Genomic DNA, 21548 nt, shown 5'->3' on the forward strand with positions numbered 1-21548 from the left:
TCTGATATCTACTGACTTAGATCACAGTTTCAATTTTGACATCCTGGTACATAAGAAAGAAGGAGTATAGTGCTAAATAGATGACCCCTTCCTGGGACTTCCCTGGTGGACCAGTGGTTAAGACTCCAAGCTTCTAATGCAGGAAGCCTGGGTTCAATCCCTGCTCGGGGAACTAGATCCCACATGCTGCAACTAAAGATCCTACATGTGGCAGAGAAGGTTCCATGTGCTAAGACCCAGTGCAGCCAAATAAATAAAAAGTTTTTTAAACAATAAAAAGCCTGAGTCAAAACATTTGCATAGAGAGACTTCAGTTCAACAGAAAGTTGTCAGACCCCTACTGAGTGGCAGGCAATGAGTACTGAGCAGTCAGGAGGAGTTCACAGCCTCCAAAGAAGGCAAGTGATCAGCCTGACTGAAGAAAGGGATCTGAGTAAGGAATGGTGACATGCAGCCTGGACAGGTAGGAAGGACACTCCTGGATATGAGGCTCAGGGGTGTGGAGAGCGTCGTCATCAGCATTTTATAATAAGGAGGGGTAAAGCTTGTGTGTGTGAGCTTGTGGGTTTGTGTGCATGTGTGTAATGGGGTGTGTGAGTGTGGATATGGGGGGTGTGGATGGTGGAAAGAAAGTGTGTGTGTAGAGGTGGATATGTGTAGAGAGTTGCATATGTAGTGTGTATGCATGTACATGGAAGGGGTGGATATATGTGCACACAAGTTTTGTGTGGTGGTGTGTGTGTGAATAGTGGGGAGCGAATACAGTGTTGTGTGGGTGCGTGTGCATGGGTGTGTGAGGAATATGGGTGTAGTGGACTGTGTTCATGTGCATATGTGAGTTGTGAGGTGAATATGGAGGGTTGTGCGTGTATGTAGTGGGATTGTGTGTACACGTAGATTTTGTAGGAGTGTGTATGTGTGAATATATGTGTTGAGTACTGCAGTCTATGTGTGTGAAATTGCATGTAGTGGAGTGCTTATTAGTGGGGCGTGTGTGAGTAGTGGGGTACATGCAGTGGAATCGTGTGAGGGGTGGGTGTATGTTGTGGAGTTTGTGAGGAGAGGGATTGCACGTGTCGGTGTGAGCAATGAGTATGCATGTCCTTGGTGGGGTGTCTGTTTAGTGGGATTGTGTGCAGTGGGGTGTTATGATGGTGTGGGGTATGACTGATGGGTGTGTGTGTGTGTGTGTGTGGTGACTGAATAAAAACGACGTGTGAAAGAGGTGATTCCTTTACCAGGGTAAAACATGCTTGGGTGAGAGATGGAGACAGAGGCTGGGAATCTCCTCTAAGATGTGGGCCAGGGTGCGATTGTCCATCTGTCAGGCATTGTCTCTGAACTCCAGCTTCTTTGAGGGGCTCCCGCCCTTGACTTCTCTGAACTTCTCTGCCTGGGGAAACCAAAGAAGCCTCAGTGTGCAGGTCTTACAGATTGGGACTGAGACGGTCTAGTTTGGGGGTTCCACTCATGAATTCCCAGGGAGGCCAGACCCCCTAAGGAGGAACAAAGGGAGCCAGGTCGCGGGGGCACAGAGAGGGTGAGGACTGTAACAAGCCCAGTGTGGGAGGGAGTCACCCACAGGAAGGGTTCTGGTCATCGAGCCAAGCAAAACAGGCCTGAGGTGAAACCATGGGTCCAAGGACTGTGAACTCAGCACATTCCAGTCTCCTGAGTGAACACTTAAAAGGGCAAATGAGTTAAAACCACAGAAAAAGAGAAAGTGGGTCTGGAGTGAGAGAAGAGAAGGAGCTGGTATGTAAGGAGGAGGGTGAGGGACCCATAGATGAGGAGAGGTGTCTGCACTGAACTGTGCCCCCCCCCCCCAGATTTCATATGGTGATGTCCTGACCCCTAATGTGACTATTAGGAGACAGGGTCTTTAAAGAGGTGATTCAGGTTAAATGAGGCCATAAGGGTGGACCCTTAATCTGCTAGGACTGGTATCTTTATAAGAAGACACACCAAGCATGCATGTGCATGCCCTCAGAGGAAAGGGCACATGAGGACACCGGGGGGTGGTGGGGGGGGTGGGGGGAGGACATCCTTCTCAAGCCAAGGAGAGAGGCCGCAAGTTCCACCAACCCCACCAACACCTTGATCTTGGACTTACAGCCTCCCAGAATTGTGAGACAATCAGTTCAGTTCAGTTCAGTCGCTCAGTCGTGTCTGACTCTTTAGGACACCATGGACTGCAGCACGCCAGGCTTCCCTGTCCATCACCAACTTCTGCAGCTTGCTAAGACTCATGTCCATCAAGTCGGTGATGCCATCCAGCCATCTCATCCTCTGTCGTCCTCTTCTCTTCCTGCCCTCAGTCTTTCCCAGCATCAGGGTATTTTCATATGAGTCAGTTCTTCGCATCAGGTGGCTAAAGTATTGAAGTTTTAGCTTCAGCATCAGTCCTTCTAATGAATATTCAGGACTGATTTCCTTTATGATGGACTGGTTGGGTCTCCTTGCAGTCCAAGGGATTCTCAAGAGTCTTCTCCAACACCATAGTTCAAAAGTATCAATTCTTCAGCGCTCAGCTTTCTTTATAGTCCAACTCTCACATCCATACATGACTACTGGAAAAACCATAGCCTTGATGAGACAGACCTTTGTTGACAAAGTAATGTCTCTGCTTTTTAATATGCCATCTAGGTTTGTCGTAACTTTTCTTCCAAGGAGCAAGCGTCTTTTAATTTCATGGCTGCAGTCACCATCTGCAGTGATTTTTGGAGCCCCCCAAAATAAGGTCTGCCACTGTTTCCACTGTTTCCCCATCTATTTGCCATGAAGTGATGGGACCAGATGCCATGATCTTAGTTTTCTGAATGTTGAGTTTTAACCCAACTTTTTCACTCTCCTCTTTCACTTTCATCAAGAGGCTCTTTAGTTCTTCTTCACTTTCTGCCATAAGGGTGGTGTCATCTGCATATCTGAGGTTATTGATATTTCTCCTGGCTATCTTGATTCCAGCTTGTGCTTCATCCAGTCTGGCATTTCACATGATGTACTCTGCATATAAGTTAAATAAGCAAGATGACAATATACAGCCTTGACATACTCTTTTCCAATTTTGAACCAGTGCATTGTTCCATGTCCAGTTCTAACTGTTGGTTCTTGACCTGCATACAGATTTCTCAGGAGGCAAGTAAGATGGTCTGGTATTCCCATCTCTAAGAATTTTCCAGTTTGTTGTGGTCCACACAGTCAAAGGCTTTAGTATAATCAATGAAGCAGAAGTAGATGTTTTTCTGGAATTCTCTTGCTTTTTCGATGATCCAATGGATGTTGGCAGTTTGATCTCTGGTTCTCTGCCTTTTCTAAAAATAGCTTGAACATCTGGAAGTTTTCAGTTCAGGTACTGTTGAAACCTAACCTGGAGAACTTTGAGCATCACTTCGCTAGCATGTGAAATGAGTGCAATTGTGTGGTAGTTTGAACACTCTGGCATTGTCCTTCTTTGGGATTGGAATGAAAACTGACCTTTTCCAGTCCTGTGGCCACTGCTGACTTTTCCAAATTCACTGGCATGTTGAGTGTAGCACTTTCACAGCATCATCTTTTAGGATTTGAAACAGCTCAGCTGGAATTCCATCACCTCCACTAGGTTTGTTCGTAGTGATGCTTTCTAAGGCCCACTTGACTTCACATTCGAGGATGTCTGGCTCTAGGTGAGTGATCACACTATCGTGATTATCTGGGTCATGAAGAACTTTTTTGTATAGTTCTGTGTATTCTTGCCACCTCCTCTTAATATCTTCTGCTTCTGTTAGGTCCATACCATTTCTGTCCTTTATGTGCCCATCTTTGCATGAAATGTTCCCTTGGTATCTCTAATTTTCTTGAAGAGATCTCTAGTCTTTCCCATTGTATTGCTTTCCTCTATTTCTTTGCACTGATTATTTTGGAAGGCTTTCTTATCCCTCCTTGATATTCTTTGGAGCTCTGCATTCAGATGGATATATCTTTCCTTTTATCCTGTGCCTTTTGCTACTCTTCTTTTCTCATCTATTTGTAAGGCCTCCTCAGAGAACCATTTTGCCTTTTTTCATTTCTTTTTCTTGGGGATGGTTTGTACAATTTCACGAACCTCCATCCATAGTTCTTCAGACAGTCTGTCCATCAGATCTCATCTCTTGAATCTGTTTGTCACTTCCATGGTATAATCAAACTGAGTTAATAAGCTGGACATACGTTTATCCAGGCTCATCAAAGTGTAATGAAGCAACAATATCTACAAATGAATATGTTTTCCAAACGTGCTGAGGTCAGCGCTTAGCCATGACTCCCAGGGAAAAAGAATATGAATATGGCAACTCTTTCCTTTAAAAGGATAAATCCTTTAAAAGGATTAAAGGATAAAGTACTCTGTTAAGTCATCTGATTGCTGTTGTTTTAAGTTGAAAACTGACTATGAAAAATCTGTGAGTTAACACTATAAAGACAAATGCAGCATTTTGTGGCCATTTGCCAAAGCAGAGCCGTTTGAAGGTTTGCTGGCCATTCTCAACTCCCTGAAAGACATTGGAATTCATAGATAGCAATTTCATGATAGGTTATCAAAGAAAAACTAGGCTATCTCTTCACAGAGAAAAACTACGCTTTTCCCCACTCAGTACTGAGACATTCGCCAGAAACATAGCATCAACATGAGAATCCAATAAAATAATGAACCCCTCCCCCACTTACCAGGCTTTCTACTAATGTGTCTGGGGGATGTAAAGACAAAAATTACTATGTCTGACTGCAGGAATTTATAATCTAGGTGGGATTCAGAATTGCCTGGAAGTCCTTGGTTAGGACTCTGCTTCCACTGCAAGGGGCATGGATTCTATCCCTGATTGTGGAACTAAGATCCTGTTAGCTGCTTGGAGAGCCAACATATATATATAATACATTATATATATAGCTATAGCTATAGCTATAATCTTGGTGGGACTCAAACAAGGACTTAGCAGTGGAACTTCAGACAGTGACATAAATAACAGATCAGGACCCCAGAATGATTGGCACAAAGCAGAAGAGGACTGTTACTGGATGACTTGGACAGACGGTCCTGAGGGTGTCTTCTCCAAAGTGATCAGGCTGGAGTGCAGCCTTGATGAATGGATCGACTCAAGCAGATAGAAGCCTTGCATGTCAAAAACACGAAGGCAGGAGTGCCAAGGGCACTCTCAAGAGGCAGCCAGTACATGGCTTTGCTGGAGCCAGGGCTTCATGAGACAAAAGAAAGAAGCTGGGAAGGTGCACTGGGCTGTCTGAACAACCCTGGACTAGGGTTTGTGAATCTAGATTCCTCTGCCTAGTAAATGTGGAGCCATCAAAGCCTTGAGTCAAGGAATACATGGTTATGGGATGTGTGTCATTTGTCACAACACAGAGATTGGAGGAGAAGCACTGGGAGGTGCCGGCTTTGGGTGTAACCTGATAAGGTGCATCTTATGTTGTGAGTGGTCTTCAGAACTCTAGAGCCCTAGTTTCTCCCTCTCATACCTTAAGGTTACGCTGATCCCCACCCAACATGTCCTGAATGTTCTTTCTCTTGCATCATTGTGCATGCATGCTAGGTCTCTTCAGTCGTGTCCAACTCTTTGTGATCCTTTGGACTGTAGCCCGCCAGGCTCCTCTGTCCATGGGATTCTCCAGGTGAGAATACTGGAGTGGGTTGCCATGCCCTTCAGGGGATCTTTCCGACCCAAGGATTGAACCCTCATCTCTTACGTCTCCTGCATTGGCAGGTGGGTTCTTTACCACTAGCACCACCTGGGAAACCCCTTGCATCACTAGTCTATCCAGACATTAAGCATGCTCTCGAGACAGAGAGACTGAAAGTATTTCTCATAGGACAAGGTTACAAACTAACCAATAGAATTTGGGGTTAGTTTTTCTTTTAAATCCAGACTGTGGGTAAGGTAATATCTTTCTAAAAGAAAGCACTGGAATCTACCACTGAGCCCAATTTCTGGTTAAATTTAAACAATACTCAGTTTGTAAAACAATTTCAATCAATATTCCACCAGCAAGTAATGGTGAGAACAGAACACCTTATTTCTCCCTAAAGTGTTGGGAAATGTTTCAACTTCATCTTCCACCTAAGCAAGATAAGCTGGAAATGTTTCTGATTTTTTGAATATGGCCTTTAGTTAATAGTAATATATGGAGGTTAAATTCCTGGTTCTGTTAACCATGATTGTATTAGATGTTAATTTTAGGGGAACCTGGGTGAGAAGTATATGGAAACTCTTTGTACTATTTTTGCAAGTTTTCTATAAATATAATGCTAATTCAAAATAAAAAATTTTAAAGTAGGAGAGCCATGTGGATGTGGGGAGTCAGTTTTTGGACAGGAATCTGCTCTCCACTCCCCACCATGGGTTGCCAGCATCTGAAATAAAGCAAACTTTCCTTTCCACTAACCTTGCCTCTTTATTGGTGTTTGAGCAGCAAGCAGCAAGACTCCCACTTTCAGTTACAGTAAGACGTACCCGTTGGCATTTATTTACTTACATATTTAAGACATCTAATTCTTTTATTTGTTTATGTAAGCTGTGTTTGGTCTTAGTGGCCGCATCTTCGTTGCAGCACTCAGGCTGTTCCAGGGCTTCCCTGCAGGTGCGGTGTGTAGGCTCAGTAGTTGCAGGCTCCACCGCCTGTGGGATCTTAACTCCCTAACCAGGGATGGACCCAGTCCCCCCAGCATTGTAAGGTGGATTCTTAACCACTGGACCACCAGGGAAGTCCTCCCACTAGCATTTAATTTTTAAATATCCAAGGTGGAGGATTCCTGGTCTCCCTGCCTCCCTTAGGTAAGTAGCCACTGATTAGCTCATTTACACATGATACGTGCTTCTTGGGCTTCCTTGGTGGTGCACTGGTAAAGAATCTGCCTGCCAGTTTGGAGACAAAAGAGACTCAGGTTCAATCCCTGGGTCAGGAAAATCCCCTGTAGGAGGAAATGACAATCCACTCCAGTATCCTTGCCTGAAAATTCCATGGACAGAGGAGCCTGGCGGGATGCAGCCCATGGGGTCCCAAAGAGTCAGATATGATTTAGCACACATGCTTGTCCAGTGATTATTTTTAAAATTTCTGATTTACATTTGAGGAGACTGAGGAAACCAAAGGTTAAATGACTCAGTGGTTCACAAACAGCCAGTATATGGCACTGTGATTCCCATCTTGTTGTTGTTGTTATTCAGTCACTAAGTCATGTCCAGCTCTTTGTGACCCCATGGACTGCAGCATGCCAGGCTCCTCTGTCCTCCCAGAGTTTGCTCAAATTATATCCATTATATATACAGCTTTGACATACTCCTTCCCCAGTTTTGAACCAGTCAACTGTTCCATGTGCAGTTCTAACTGTTGGTTCTTGAGCTGCATACAGGTTTCGCAGGAAGCAGGTAAGGTGGTCTGGTATTCCCATCTCTTTAAGAATTTTCCACAGTTTGTTGTGTCTACACAGTCAAGGACTGCAAGGAGATCCAACCAATCCATCCCGAAGGAGATCAGTCCTGGGTGTTCATTGGAAGGACTGATGCTGAAGCTGAAACTTCAATACTTTGGCCACCTCATGCGAAGAGTTGACTCATTGGAAAAGACCCTGATGCTGGGAGGGATTGGGGGCAGGAGGAGAAGGGGACGACAGAGGATGAGATGGCTGGATGGCATCACCGACTCAATGGACATGAGTTTGAGTAAACTCCGGGAGATTGTGATGGACACGGAGGCCTGGCATGCTGCGATTCATGGGGTCACAAAGAGTCGGACACGACTGAGCGACTGAACTGAACTGAACACAGTCAAAGGCTTTAGCATAGTCAGTGAAGCAGAAGTGATGTTTTTCTGGAATTCTCTAGGTTTTTCCATGATCCAGCAGATGTTGGCAATTTGATCTCTGGTTCCTTTGCCTTTTCTAAATCCAGCTTGAACAGTTGAAAGTTCTTGGTTCACACACTTTTGAAGCCCAACTTGAAGGATTCTGAACATTACTTTAGCATGTGAAATGAGTGCAACTGTGCAGTAGTTTGAACATGCTTTGGTACTGCCCTTCTTTGGGATTGGGGCAAAGGAAAATACAATCTGTCACTGCTTCCACTTTTTTCCTTCTATTTGCCATGCAGTGATGGGACTGGTTGCCATGATCTTAGATTTTTAAACACTGAGTTTCAAGCCAGCTTTTTCACTCCTCTTTCACACTCATCAAGAGGCTCTTTAAGTTCCTCTTTGCTTTCTGCCGTTAGAGTGGTATCATCTGCATATCTGAGGTTGTTGATATTTCTCCTGGCATTTTGCATGATGTACTCTGCATATAAGTTAAATAATAAGACCTTAAACACCCTGGACCTACTCCTTTCCCACTTTTGAACTAGTCCATTGTTCCATGTCCAGTTCTGTTGCTTCTTGACCCACATACAAGTTTCCCAGGAGACAAGAAAGGTGGTCTAGCATTCCCATCTCTTGAAGAATTTTCCACAGTTTGTTGTGATCCACACAGTCAAAGGTTTTAACACAGTAATGCAGAAGTAGATTTTTGGGGGAATTCTCTTGCTTTTCCCACGATCCAGCAAATGTTGGCAATTTGATCTCTGGTTCCTCTATCTTTTCTAAACTGAGCTTGTACATTTGAAAGTTCTCAGTTCAGATACTGCTGAAACCTAACTTGAAGGATTTTGAGCATAACCTCACTAGCATATGAAATGAATGCAATTGTACATTAGTTTGAACATTCTTTGGCATTGCCCCTTTTGGAATTGGACTGAAAACTGACCTTTTCCAGTCCTGTGGCCAGTGCTGAGGTTTCCTAATTTGCTGACATATGGAGTGCAGCACTTTAACAGGATCATCTTTTAAGATTTTAAATACCTCAGCTGGAATTCTGTCACCTCCACTAGCATCATTCGACATCAAATTTATTCTCCAACTGGTGAGTGAGAGTGAACCCAAGCAAGCAGAGAGTAAGGAACAGGAGCGGAAAGACAGTCTTCACTCTGGCAGCACGCACCCTTGGGAATTTAGGGGAATTTCCATCAACTGGAATCGACCAGGGTCTTGGCAGCTTGACCACCTTGGCATGGCGTGACTTTCTGCTGGTCCCTCCCCGTCTGGGAAAGGTCACAGGCACAGCGTAAAGGCTCTGGCATCACTCAGAGCAGCAGAGCATGGTGCTCAGCTTGGGTTTGGGGTGTGTTGCCTGGCTTGCTTCCAAAAGAGGATGCTAGATCGAGACCTGAGAACAGGGGCCCATTGCTCACAGAGATCAGCAAGGTCTGCCCCTGGGTTCATCCCGTGAGGCTCTAAAGTTCCCCAAGGTGTTCCCAGGGCAACTCGTAGCCCCTTCGTCCGTTAGGATCCCCACCCAGCCGACTCCAGACGGGGCCCCACCCACTGCGGGCCCGCCCACCGACCCCACCCACTCGGTACGGGCCACGCCCCCGGGGCCCCTAGAGGGGGCCCCGCCCCCGGCTTTGCCCCGCCGCGGAGGGTCCCGCGGTCTCTGGCCCCGCCTCTACGACCCGCCGCGCCCCTCCGGCTCCGCCTCTAAGTTGGGGCCCGCCCCCGGCTCAGGCTCCGCCTCCCCTGGTCCCGCCCAGGGCTCGGCCCTCCGTGCCCCGCGCCGGGAGCAACCTCCGCGCCTGCAGGCGGGGAGGAGAGCGGCTCGGCGGCCTCCAGACACAAAGAGCGGCGGCGAGACACGGGTAGGAGCGGAGCGCACGCCCGCGCCCTTGGCCTGTCCCCGCGCGGGCGGGACCCGAGACGCCCCAGCCCAGGTGAGCCGGGCGCCGGGGGTGATCGCGCACCCGGGGGCGTACAGTGGCGGGCGCTGGGACCGCGGGCCGGGGCCCCGCGCCTCGCTCTGCCCCCGGGCCTGGGGGCCCCTGAGGCAGTCCGGAGGGAACTCGCTTCCCTAGAGACCCTGGGGCGCCGGGCGGCTTCGGTAGAGCCAGGCCCTCTCGTGGGTCGCGTCTGGGTTGGCGCTCCAGGACCTTGGCTCAGGTGGCCGGCGGGCGATCGGCTGGGGTCCCGAGGTGGCCGTGCCGGTCCTCTATGCGGCTGCTGGCGTCCAGTTACTGCTTGGGATGAGCTCTGAGTAAGATCACCTCATTGTGCAGAAGCTCTGCTTCCTACCTGCTTCCTTTTGCTGTATTACGAGTTTGCACTTGGAAAAATTGTTAGAAATAAGGACTCACGCTCTGGGGCGGAAAAGTCTGTTATGAGTTTTGTCTGCTGTGAGTAGTTTTTGCAGAAGCGCGGCTTTCCTCCGGCCGGTGCGCTCAGCCGCGGATCCCATAAATCGTACTGATAACTGGAAACTCCGTGTTGAGCTGTGTATTTGCACAGGATGCAAGTGAGGAAGGTCGTTCGGTTCCTTTTTGCTCCTGGAGACTTAGGCCGAGCTGTGGAACGGCCCCGGGGGTGGTGGTGCAAGGGAGGGGCGGTTGGGGGCAAGAACTGGGAAGCCAGTGGTCTTGTGATGGTCCAGGTTGGAGGGTCGAGTGATGCTCGCGGTCCCACCGTCAGCACTGGCAATAGGACCGAGCGACGGTAAACTGCTCTTGAGGGGCTGCTGCTGAGATTATATTATAGTTCAGGTTCAATTAAAAAAATAGATAATCAGTTTTGCAGAATGGTAAAATAACAAGCCATCTCCAAAGCACCTGAATCTCAGATAACATTTTACATCATCAAACTAGGAGAATAGTTTATCAAAAAGTTAGGGTTTTAACATTTTTTAATTGAGGAATTTATCTTATTTACCTTTTCTTTTTGGCCACTCTGCTTGTGGGATTTGAGTTCCTCTGACCAAGGATCCAACCTGTGCCACCTTCCTGGAGTCCTAACCATAGGACCACCAGAGAATTCTGTTCAGTTGAAGAGTTTATATAAACTTTGATGGATAGCTGTTTTTCTCTAGCTCATGTTTACCCTAGACATTGCGGTTTGCAGGGCTGCTTGGAAGTGGATGAACTGTGTCATTGTGCACAACATGCTGGGGGTTCATCCTTTAGTGTTACAGTAGTACCCTTACATATGAACCTTCAAGTTGTGAACTTTCAAAGATGCAAATGTGCGTCCCATCACCATCAGGCAGGAGTGAAATTGCAGGTTGTCCTCCATCTGTTGCTGATGATCCTTCAGCTCTACCATCTCCCACCTCCTTTAGTCAGTAACGCTTCTTGCCTGTTCACTCCATGCCAGCCCCTGTGTACTAGCTATTGTACTGTAGTTTTTCAAGGTACTGTACTGTAACATTAAAATTTTTTTCTTTATTTTTTTGTGTTTGTTTCATTTGTGCGAGAAGTATTATAAACCAACTATAGTACAGTACTATATAGCCGATTTTGTTAGTTGGGTACCAGTGCTAACTTTGTTGGACTTATGAACAAATTGGCTTTAAGGACATGCTCTTGGAATGGAGTTCGTTCATGTGTAGGGGACTTACTGTAGTTTGATTCTGTGTCTTGAGTCCTTACGAACATCTGGTGGTGGGAAATAGAGTAACAGAAGAGTTGCAGAGTCCTGTGAGTATTCAAGGTGTTCAGATCCTGCCCTTTTATGGTGAGTGGCTTTAGGTGCTGGTTACTGGCTGGTTTGTTTCTTTTTTTTTTTTTGAAGATGGCGCATGTGGTGTTTGGGGCATGTGATAGATCCCTCTGTCCATGTTCTTTCTACGTTGGACACTTAGCTTTGGATCTTGCCACAAACAGGCAGTTGCTGAACATCTCTTTCCTTCCCTGACTCAAGACAGGTCTAGAAGAAGGAGGCAAAAACAGTGTCTGGCATGCCTCGAAGTAGAAGTTTCAGAGGTGGAGTCAGGTGCATGGCATGGCTTCTGACTGAAGGAATAGTGCCCTCCAACTTGGAAGAGTGTTTCCGGTGCCAGGCCACTTTCCCGTCTGATTCCCAGGTCATTCCCTAAAAAGTTGAGTGGCAGTAGCTGTAACTGGACTTTAGGTTTGAACTTAGCTTAGTCCTTGGCTTCAAGTATGAATTAGGAATTCAGGCTCAAGGCCAGCAATTTGGTTAATCACAAGCAAGAGGCCAGACTCTACCTGGAGCTATTTGGCGGGTGGTGGTAGCAGAAGGTTTTCCTTTCCCCATCCCCCCCCCCCCCCAGGTGACCTTGAGCCCCCTAGTGAGACCTCTCCACCAAAGGGTTCTGACTGTCAGCATTGTTTGGTTTGTGAACCATGGGACCAAGGGGTTCTTGTGGGCATTCTGTGTTTTTAGTTTCTTGGTGGAAGTTGGGAGTTTGCATCTGCTCTGATAGTTGCACTTTTCTTTCTCAACTCTGGATGGCCCTTCCTTAGATTTGGGGGCTGAGGTGCACGTTTTGGATGGGCTTGTGTGGCTCACTGCACAGGTGATGTGTCCCTGGTACCTGGGCCCCATGCGGCGCTGAGCTACTGTCAGAAATGGAGACGATTCTCTTGGTGATTTGTGTTTAAATTGTGGCTAAGCACTCACTGTGGGCCAGGCTCTCTTCTCAGTGCTTCGGGTAAATTCCTTTGGCTGGTGCTCACAGCAGTCTGCTGAGCTGGCCTTGGTGTGGTTCCCATCTTGAAGACTGGTACTTCACTGCCTCAGTGATAACGTTGTTTCTTTACATTAGAAAGAAAATGAGGGTTTTTCAGTGTTGGTGACTGAAAACCAAAAAAAAAAACCAAAAAAACAAAAAAAAACCATGAAGCTGTGACTAACATGATCTGTCTAGTCATCGTAAGTGCGGAACAAGAGAGGAACTGTCAACCAAATTCCATCTGTGAACAAGAGTGTGGATGGCTTAATAAGCTGGCCTTGCATTCTGAGAGCCTCCTAGATGTGCTGTGTCCTCGGAAGTAACAATAACAACTAACAAGAGTAACAAAAGAGCTGGAGTGTAGGAGTGTGGTTCACACCCGGTGGTGGGGTTGCTCTCAGGGTCACAGATGGCGTGAATTTAACAGCCAACATCACATCATGTAATGAAATACTCACAGATTTGGAGTTCAGTTTCAGGGCACACGGGTTTCCTTGGTGGCTCAGATGGTAAAGAATCTGCCTGCAATGCGGGAAACCTGGGTTCGATCGTTAGGTTGGGAGGATCCCCTGGAAAAGGGAACCACTGCCCACTCTAGTGTTCTGGCCTGGAGAATTCCATAGACAGAGGAGCCTGGCAGGCTACAATCCATGGAGTCGCAAAAAGTCGGACACGACTGAGCGACCTTCTCTCTCTCTCACTTCAGGGCACAGGAATTTTGTAAACGGTTGTAAATTCTCTAATAACCAACAAGACGGGCTGCTCAGTGGACAGTTTGATGAGCAGCCTGTCACACCCCAGGGAGAGCTCCGTGTACCTGGAGCATCTCCACCCTCCCTGTGCTCAGGGGGCCCGAGGCACCGCCCGGTCCAGCCACCTGGCCTCTCAGCTTCCGGCTGCGTTCCCGGAAGTGGGCAAAGCCAAGTAAAAGTGGGCAGCGTCACTGGTTCTCCGGCTGGGGCCGGACCACAGAGCCGGGGACAGACCAGACTCCTCCCCTCACACTGTGATAACAGGGAGGGCGTGATACTGCTGACTGCAGCCATCATTGAGCCCCCTGGACGCAGGTGACTGATTCCGTGGTTTGGCTCCCGAGAAAGCCACTGCTGTCTGAGGATCTAGATGAAGAAAGGGACAGGGCGAGTTTGCCCCTGGACTGGGCCACTGTCTGCATCAGTGACCTGTGCTCGCTGCTGGTCGCGCTCTAACAGGTCGTTTGCAAGGTTCTACATAATTTATCAGACTTAGTCGGTCCTGCTCTGTGGCAAAAAAGTAAAAACATAGCTGGTAGTTACATGCAGCAGTGTGACTTCAAAATTAAGCAGTTCTTGATACATTTTTAATTCTTTTTGAATACTCATGATTTCAAGTTGAACACACAAAATAAGGCGTTGACTGCCCTGCTGTGGATGCCCCATAACTAAGTGACTGATCAAAGTTACGGTCCCAGATAACCTCCCGATAAGAGGTGCAGAGAAGGACACCACCTTGCCTGGGGTACTGCTGCGGTAACCTGAATCTCCTGTGGGAGACAAACTACATCTGAGTCACATTCTACAAAGTAACTGGCCTCTGGCCTCTTTTCTGAGTATGCTGGGTCTTCGGTTGCTGCTCGGGCTTTTCTCTAGTTGGGCAAGCGGAGGCTACTCTATGGTTGCGGCACGCAGGCTTCTCACTGCAGTGGCCTCTCCGCAGAGCACGGACTGGAGGGCTTGTGTGCTTCGGCGGCTGCTGCGTGTGGGCTCTAGAGCGCAGGCTCGGCTTGTGGAGCACGGGCTCAGTTGCTCCAGGGCACGTGGGATCTTCCTGGATCAGTGATGGAACCTGCATTGGCAGGCAGATTCTTTACCACTGAGCCATCAGGGAAGCCCTGACCTCTGTACTCTTAAACTTTCAGGGTCAAGAAACACAAAGAAAGACTGAGGAACTATTCCAGTTGAAAGAGTGCTAAGGGATCTGAGAACTATATACAGTGCTTAACTGTGGACTGGATTGTGGACTGGCAGGTAGCTGTAAAGGACATTATTGGGTCAGTGGGCAAAATTTGAGTGTGAAGGTGGATGGGCCAATAGTATGCTAGCAATATCACGTTTCCTGAGTCAGATAACTGCTGTGACTATGTCCTTGTGTTTGTAAATACATATGGAAGCAGGGGGTTGACAAAACGTTCATTTGGGGTTTTCTGTTATATCTTGTGAAAAGCCTGAACGAACTTTCTGACCAACTCTATATTTAAGGATAAGACAGCACATAGTCTAAAACTTCATGGGGAAAGGGGGAGGGGAGAAAATGATCATATGACAATGATCATATGGACGTATGATCAATGGGGCAAAGTGAAAGCAAGTCACTGGTGAAGTTAGCTAGGCAAAGAATGTTGGCGAATTCTTTGTACTGTTCTTGCAACTTCTCTATGCATTTGAAAGTACATCAGAATAAAAAGTTACAAAAACAAATGTCTGCCCTGGATTCACTGCAATGTAAAAATCTGCCACTGATAAAAGCTTACAATATTTCATCTTTTCTAAGAGGGCATTTTTTTCATCTTCTCACTTCTCTGAATTTGGGTTGAATTTTTTTTTTTTTTTAAATTGTTATTGTTGTGCTGGGTCTCCGTTGCAGCGCAGCTGCTTTCTCTAGTTGAGGTGCATGAGGCCTGCTCTTCATTGTGATGCGCGGGCGTCTCACTGCAGTGGCTGCTCCGGTCATGGAGCACAGGCGCTATGCTCACAGGCTTCAGTGATTGCAGCACTTGGGCGCGGTGGTTGTGGCACAGGGGCTTAGTTGCTCCATGGCACGTCAAATCTTCCCAGCTCAGGGATTGAATATGTGTCGCCTGCATTGGCAGGCAGATTCTAATCCACTGGATCACTAGGGAAGTTCTTGCAGGCGCATCTTATGATCAACGCTGTCTTAGAATTCATCGTGTCAAGTTTTGACAGCAGTTTTCCTTTGTCCTTTGTCTTAGCATCAGGGGCACCTTGGGTTTGATGAAATGTGGTATTCTCTCTGGGCACCCTGGCGGCTCAGACAGTAAGGTGCTCTCCCTGGCTGTGTTGTTTGAAGAGGTGGGGAAAAGAAGATGGTGCTCTGAGTAGCTTTGTGTGTCAAGTTTTGCTCACAGGAAGTTTTACTCAGTTAGTGTCTTTGCCCCAGGCCAGATATCTAGCTGCCTTTGCTCATTTCCACCTCTGTGCCTGCTAGGTATTTCAAACTCAACACATTCCAGGCTGGATTTCTGTCTTCACCTCTGCCCCCAAACTGCTCTTCCTCTGGGTTCCTGTCTCAGAGTGGAACCTGACTTTTAGCCAGAGTTGGCTCAAAATGGGCCCCTGAGAGGAGCGCAGGGACCCGTCAGTGCTTACAGAGATGGGGTGTGGGTGCATCCCGGTCTCACCTGGGACACAGGCTGCTTTTAGACTGCCCAGTTTTTGTCTTTGGGTTCCAAATATCTGTGCATCCTTTCCCCCATTTGTCAAATGAGGATATTTTCCCCAAGTCTATCAAGATAATGGACAAGCAAGTTCAGTAACCATAAAACTCTGAAATCCTGTGACTTAAAACAGGAGGGCATTTTAGGAAGACTTTTACGGCATCATTCAAAGTCAGCTCCCACGAAGCAGAGCTGCTCCGGTGTCAGTGAGGGCAGGGGTATGGGCAGCCCTGACTCCCAGCACTTCGTCCCAGGCTTCTTTCTCCTACGGAGTCCAGTTCCTGGGTGAGTCAGGGTGGTGGTGGCTTTACACCAGATGCTGGCGGGCGGCGCCAGGAGCAGGGCCGTTTTATAGAACTGGGTCCTTTCCACCCTGGGGCCACTGGTGAGTGTCACTGGAACTTGCGTGGCATCGTATTGTCTTACTAGTCTTGAACTGCTCATGTGTCAGACTTGGGAATGGCTTCATCTGAATCTTTTTAGCACCATTTGATTTAGTAAACTGCATCAGCTCAGGATGGTAACACTTTACTGTTTTGTTTGGCATGGACTTCAAACAACTGCAATAGCAAAATACAGTGATTTTTCCCCATGGCCTGGTTTCTTCACTGCTGTGTTTTGTCTCCATTTTGGGTGATTACTTCTCGGCATTTCTTTTTTTTTTTTACAATAATTTTATTCATTTGTTTATTTCTGGCTGTGCTGGGTCTTTGTCGCTGTGTGGCCTTTTTCTCTAGTTGCAGTGTGCAGGCTTCTCATCGCGGTGACTTCTCTTGTGCACAGGCTCTGGGGCGTGCAGGCTTTAGTAGTTCCGGTACGTGGGCGGGCTTAGTTGTTCTTCCGCCTGAAGGATCTTCCCGAATCAGGGATGGAACCCATGTTGCTAGTGGATTCTTTACTGCTGAGCCAACAGGGAAGCCCACTTCTTGGCATCTCTGAGTCTGCTTCGGGGCCACCGAGTTGTTGGAGTTGACAGTGACCTTCACAGCAGGCTTATTCTTCAGAAGGAGAAACCCAGGGTTTCTGAGTTTTGCTGAGTTCTGCATACTTTTAAATATGTGTAGAGAACAAAGAAGATCAGCAATTTTGTGTGATTTGCCTTTAGGCTCCTAAGGGCTTGGCTGGAATTTAAGAATATTGTAAAGTAATTAGCCTCCAACTAATAAAAATAAATGGGGGGAAAAAAAGAAGAAGTTGGATAACACTGGGCAGGGGCAAATTGTTCTAGGGTTTTCTAAATAGATTTTGTAGTCTTTGTTGTTTTATTCTCTTGTGTTCTTTATTGCCAACACAAAATGAGAAAGGTTCTGGCAAAGGGGAAGTTTCTTAACAGATGAATAGAAATGGACTGGGACACAGTGTTTGGTTAAAGTAATGCTTTTAATTTGGGGGACTATCCAAGTTAATGTTCTTTCCTTATAATTAGGTTTCCTAATATAAAATTCTTGCGTAACATTAGGACTTTCTTGGTTTGGTTTAGAGCTTGGAAGGACGTTTTCTCGTATATTCTGGATTTCAGATTCCTGAACTTATTTATGGAAAAACTTTTTTTTTTTTTTGTATTTAAATCTGCTTTGTGGGTTTATATGCTATCGGTAGGCATGAGGCAGGATGTAAAGGTTAGTAGTTCTGTGTAGTTAGACCTCAGTATGTGTTCACTTACCAACTCTGTGACTTTGAGCAAATTACCTAACCTCTATGCCTTGGTTTCCTTGCTTTTAATATAAGGATGATAATGTATATACATACATACCTATATATATGGGTGATAATGGCACCTCCCTCACAAGGCTAAATTCCTCAGTTTCAGGAACGTGCCCATTAAAAGATGAGTGCTCAAGAAATACTAGTTTTGTATTATCAAAAGTTTATTTAGCAAGAGCGAGCATCCTGTGGAGGTGTCAAAGGTCGAGACATCTCTCCTGTGGCTCTGACTGTCCAGAGAGTAGACTCCAGTGCCTGCACTGCTGGGAGCCAGGCTTTACGATCTCCTGGAGCCCTTTTTCCTTTTTCTCTCTCAACCTTTAAGGTCACTTGACTGAAATAAAAATAAATTGCAACAGTTATCCTACAAAGAGAAACTACTCAGAATGGCAAAATATGCAAACATTTCAAAAAATGATAAACACAGATTAACTTTAAGGAAAGAATATATTCATCAGGATGCTCTCATTACCCTGCAGGCTCTGTCCTCATTGCCTCCGCTGTGGAGGAAAGCATCATGTGGAGTTGAAATGTGTGCTAGATTTCTGCTTTGTTCTGCTCATTTCTGTAGTTTTTTTTTTTTTTTTTTTTTTAAAGATGAGGTTTGTGCGATGATGCAGTTTACAGGTCTGTCCGTTTTCACTGCTGTTGAAAGCATACACCTGGTGACTTCCCTGGTGGTCCAGTGGTTAAGACTCTGCTTCCAGTGCAGGGGGCATGGGTGCCATCCCTGCCTGGTTGAGAAACTGAGATCCTTCCTGCTGTGCTGTGCAACCAAAAACAAAATACACCTGGTGTGCTGAGCTGTTCCCTCTGGTTAGGCTTCTAGTTTTTTCTTGGGCAGTTAGGAGGAATTTTCACATAGCATTCTATGAAAAATTTTAGGCTTCCTCCTGCTTTTCTCTTTGGATATGAAAGCACACCTCTTGGTTGTTTCTTCCAGTCCCGCCACTGCTCCTCTACGTGGCTGGTGGGATGGGTGTGCAGTGGGGTCTCTGACCAGAACATCCTGAGTGGCCCCTCCCTGGGAGGTGGGTGGGGGTGTCAGCCCTGGCCTCCCCATCTCTGCCCCAGGCCAGGGAGGTGGAGCCAGCTCACCCTGGGTGGAAACCTGCTGCTTGAGTTGTTTCAGTCCGGTTTCTTTACTGATTAGTGAGAGATGGAGTATTTCCTGCCATATCAGTAAACAAGGCTATCACAGCCATCAGCAATTCCAGCCCTCCAAATGTGAATTTCTGAACTCCGAGGGCACCTGGGAAGGAGAACAAGGCCTGCGGTAAGGCTGTCATGAGGCTACACCACTGCCTACGGTGAGCACTGAGGAAACTCAGGATGTGAAAATACGTAGGACACTGACCCCGGTTAGCTGAGATGCATGTGAGAGAAATGGTTTTAGTGGGCCCAGACTCTTGCATCTTCCCATATGTAGAAAAGTGCTAAATTCCTTGAGATATCTGGTTTTCTTTAATTCACAAAAATAACTTTTGATGTTCAGACTACTTGCTCTTTGTTGCAAACCTGTATAACCTGACACCCTCCCCCCTCCCCCAGGGATACTTGAGATTACGTTAGGCTTGAAGTCCTAAAAATTCCCACCAAAAACCTGTAACTCTCAACTTTTAGGTTGTGACTGTTTTTTTAAGTTGACATTAGCAAGATTGTGTCTGTTAAGCAAGATCATGCCTGTAGGAATCAGCCCGTCTTCCTGGGGATCCTGAGGACATTGCTCCGGCAGGTGTGGAACCCTGCAGACAGCAGCAGGGGCTCTTAGTGCCAACATTCTGGTCTGTTCTTGGACTAACGTGTGAGCAAGGAGCCGTCACACTAATACCCACTCACCTCAACACTGGGATCTCAGACATTTTGGAAATGAAACAAAAGGGTTTATGTGAAGTCTCTTCTGGAATTTCTAGCTTTGATAGAGAATCAAACGCTGATAAAACTAGCTGCTTCTGTGACCAGTAATAGCGTTTCTATAACGACAAATGTCCCGGGACCTACACCCTTGGGTCTGCTCTGCCTGCCTCGCTGCTGGCTCGCTGCTCTCGCCTCTTACTTCAGACAGAGAATTGTAGGTTACTCATTTGTTTCTGGAAACGTATCTGCACCACATCTTTCCTCCACAGTCTGGGGAGGAGGTGACCCACCCACCTCCGTTCACTGGGGCTGGTCCTGTTCCAGTGCTTCAGAGATTGTGTACAGGCTGCATGTGGGACAAAAGGGAATTGCAGCTTCACATTCCACACCTTTGTTGCTCAGGTGGGAGGAAGGCTGAGACTCTTTGGGAAGTCTATGACAGACCCCCCAAAGTAAGTTGAAGTGATTTTGTTTGATCAGACTAGCTATATATGCCTTAGCATTTGTAAACCTGCAGCAGGATAATGTATTGAAATTTAATATGTATTTCTTTGATTTTTCCATTCTAAGATGGTACCAGATCTTGGTGTTCCCTTGCCACCAGGATTTTTTTTTTAATTGGAATCGAAGGATGGAGTTTTTTTTTAATTTGGCTGCACCGAGTTTTAGTTGCAGTGTGGGGGATCTTTAGAAAGATCAAAAAGATTGTCTTTAGAAAGACAATCCTAACATCGTCCATCAGGTGAATGATTGGACCCACTGTGGCAACCCTCACCTGGAACACTGCCCTCCGTGAAACAACAACCATCCGTGCAGCCGCACCGATGCTGAAAGAAAGAGTCAGCTCAGAAAGGCTGTGTGCTGTAAGGTTCCATTTATATGACATTCTGGAAAAGGCAAGACTGTGGGGTCAGCAAACATGGGCAGTGTTAGGACTATTCGAGGTCAGCATGTGTTTTTGGTGATGGAACTGTTCTGTGTTCTCATTGTGGTGACATGTTAAAACTCTTGGGACCATATATATGCATGCACACATGGGTCAATTTTTGTGTAAGCAGTTTTTTTTTTTAAAGGGAGAGAGAGGTCATTTTTTAGAATCTTCTGCCTTTGGCCCTGTAATATAACCCCCTAGGGGGACTTCCTAGGTAGACCAGCATTTAAGACTCCAGACTCCCAATGCAGCTGGCCAGGGTTTGATCCCTGGTCAGGGAACTAAATCCTGCATGCTGCAATTAATTTTTTTTTTAATGAAAATAAAATGAGTTTCTTGTAGACTGCATATACTTGGGTCATATTTTTTTAATCCATTCTAACAGACTCATTTGACTGGTGTATTTAGACCATTCACATTGAAGGTAATTATTGATATAGTTAGATTAGTATCTACTCTATTTGTAAAGGAACCTTCCATTCATTGCACTTATTCTTTGTTACCTTTTTAAAATATGCTCCACTGTTTTTTCCTGTCTTCTCTGACTTTAATGAGGATTTTATATGATTTCATTTTCTTTCTTCTCTTAGCGTATCAATTCTTCTTCTGAAAAAAAAATTTACGGTTGGCCTGGAGTTTGCAGTATACATTTGCAACTAATCTATGTCCACTTTCAAATAACACTTTTTCACTTTACAGATAGTGCAGGTACCTCTTAACAGAGTATTCCCAATTCCTCCTTCCTGTTCCTTATAATGTTGCAGTCGTTCATTTCACTCATTCATAAGCTATGATCACCAGCACATTGTTGCCATTTTTATTTTGAACAGTTATAAAATCAGTTAATAGTAAGAAACATGAGGGAATTCGCCAGTGGACTGGGGGTTAGGACTCCTTGCTGTCACTGCCGAGGGTATGGATTCAATTCCTGGTCCAGGAGCTAGGATCCCACAAGCCATGAGGCGTCGCCAAAAACAAAAAAAGAAAGAAAAAAGAATGAAACACTTTATTTTACCTTCATTTATTCTTTCTCTAATGCTTTCCCTTTTTAAATGTTGATCTGATTCTCTGACCTATTAGTATATATTATTTTCCTTTTCTCTGAAGAACAACAG

The 21548-nt window shown here is 46.2% G+C and overlaps 1 protein-coding gene across 14 annotated transcripts in view; it reads left to right on the forward strand.

Annotated features, from left to right (window-relative positions):
* LOC122682154 (ninein-like protein) overlaps positions 1-21548 on the forward strand; it is a 705741-nt gene that overhangs the window by 14572 nt on the left and 669621 nt on the right. For 4 of the 14 annotated variants that reach the window (XM_043884955.1, XM_043884956.1, XM_043884957.1 and 1 more), the window contains exon 1: positions 9586-9758. The exons of 1 other annotated variant lie outside the window; for it this stretch is intronic. The gene's annotated coding sequence lies outside the window, so the exon portion shown is untranslated. Of the gene's footprint in view, positions 1-9585; positions 9759-21548 lie in introns of those variants that run through there. 9 more of the 14 variants (XR_006337232.1, XR_006337233.1, XM_043884960.1 and 6 more) reach the window with 6 other exon arrangements.

The sequence above is a fragment of the Cervus elaphus genome, chromosome 23 (genome assembly GCF_910594005.1).
Source record: "Cervus elaphus chromosome 23, mCerEla1.1, whole genome shotgun sequence".
Taxonomy (NCBI): domain Eukaryota; kingdom Metazoa; phylum Chordata; class Mammalia; order Artiodactyla; family Cervidae; genus Cervus; species Cervus elaphus.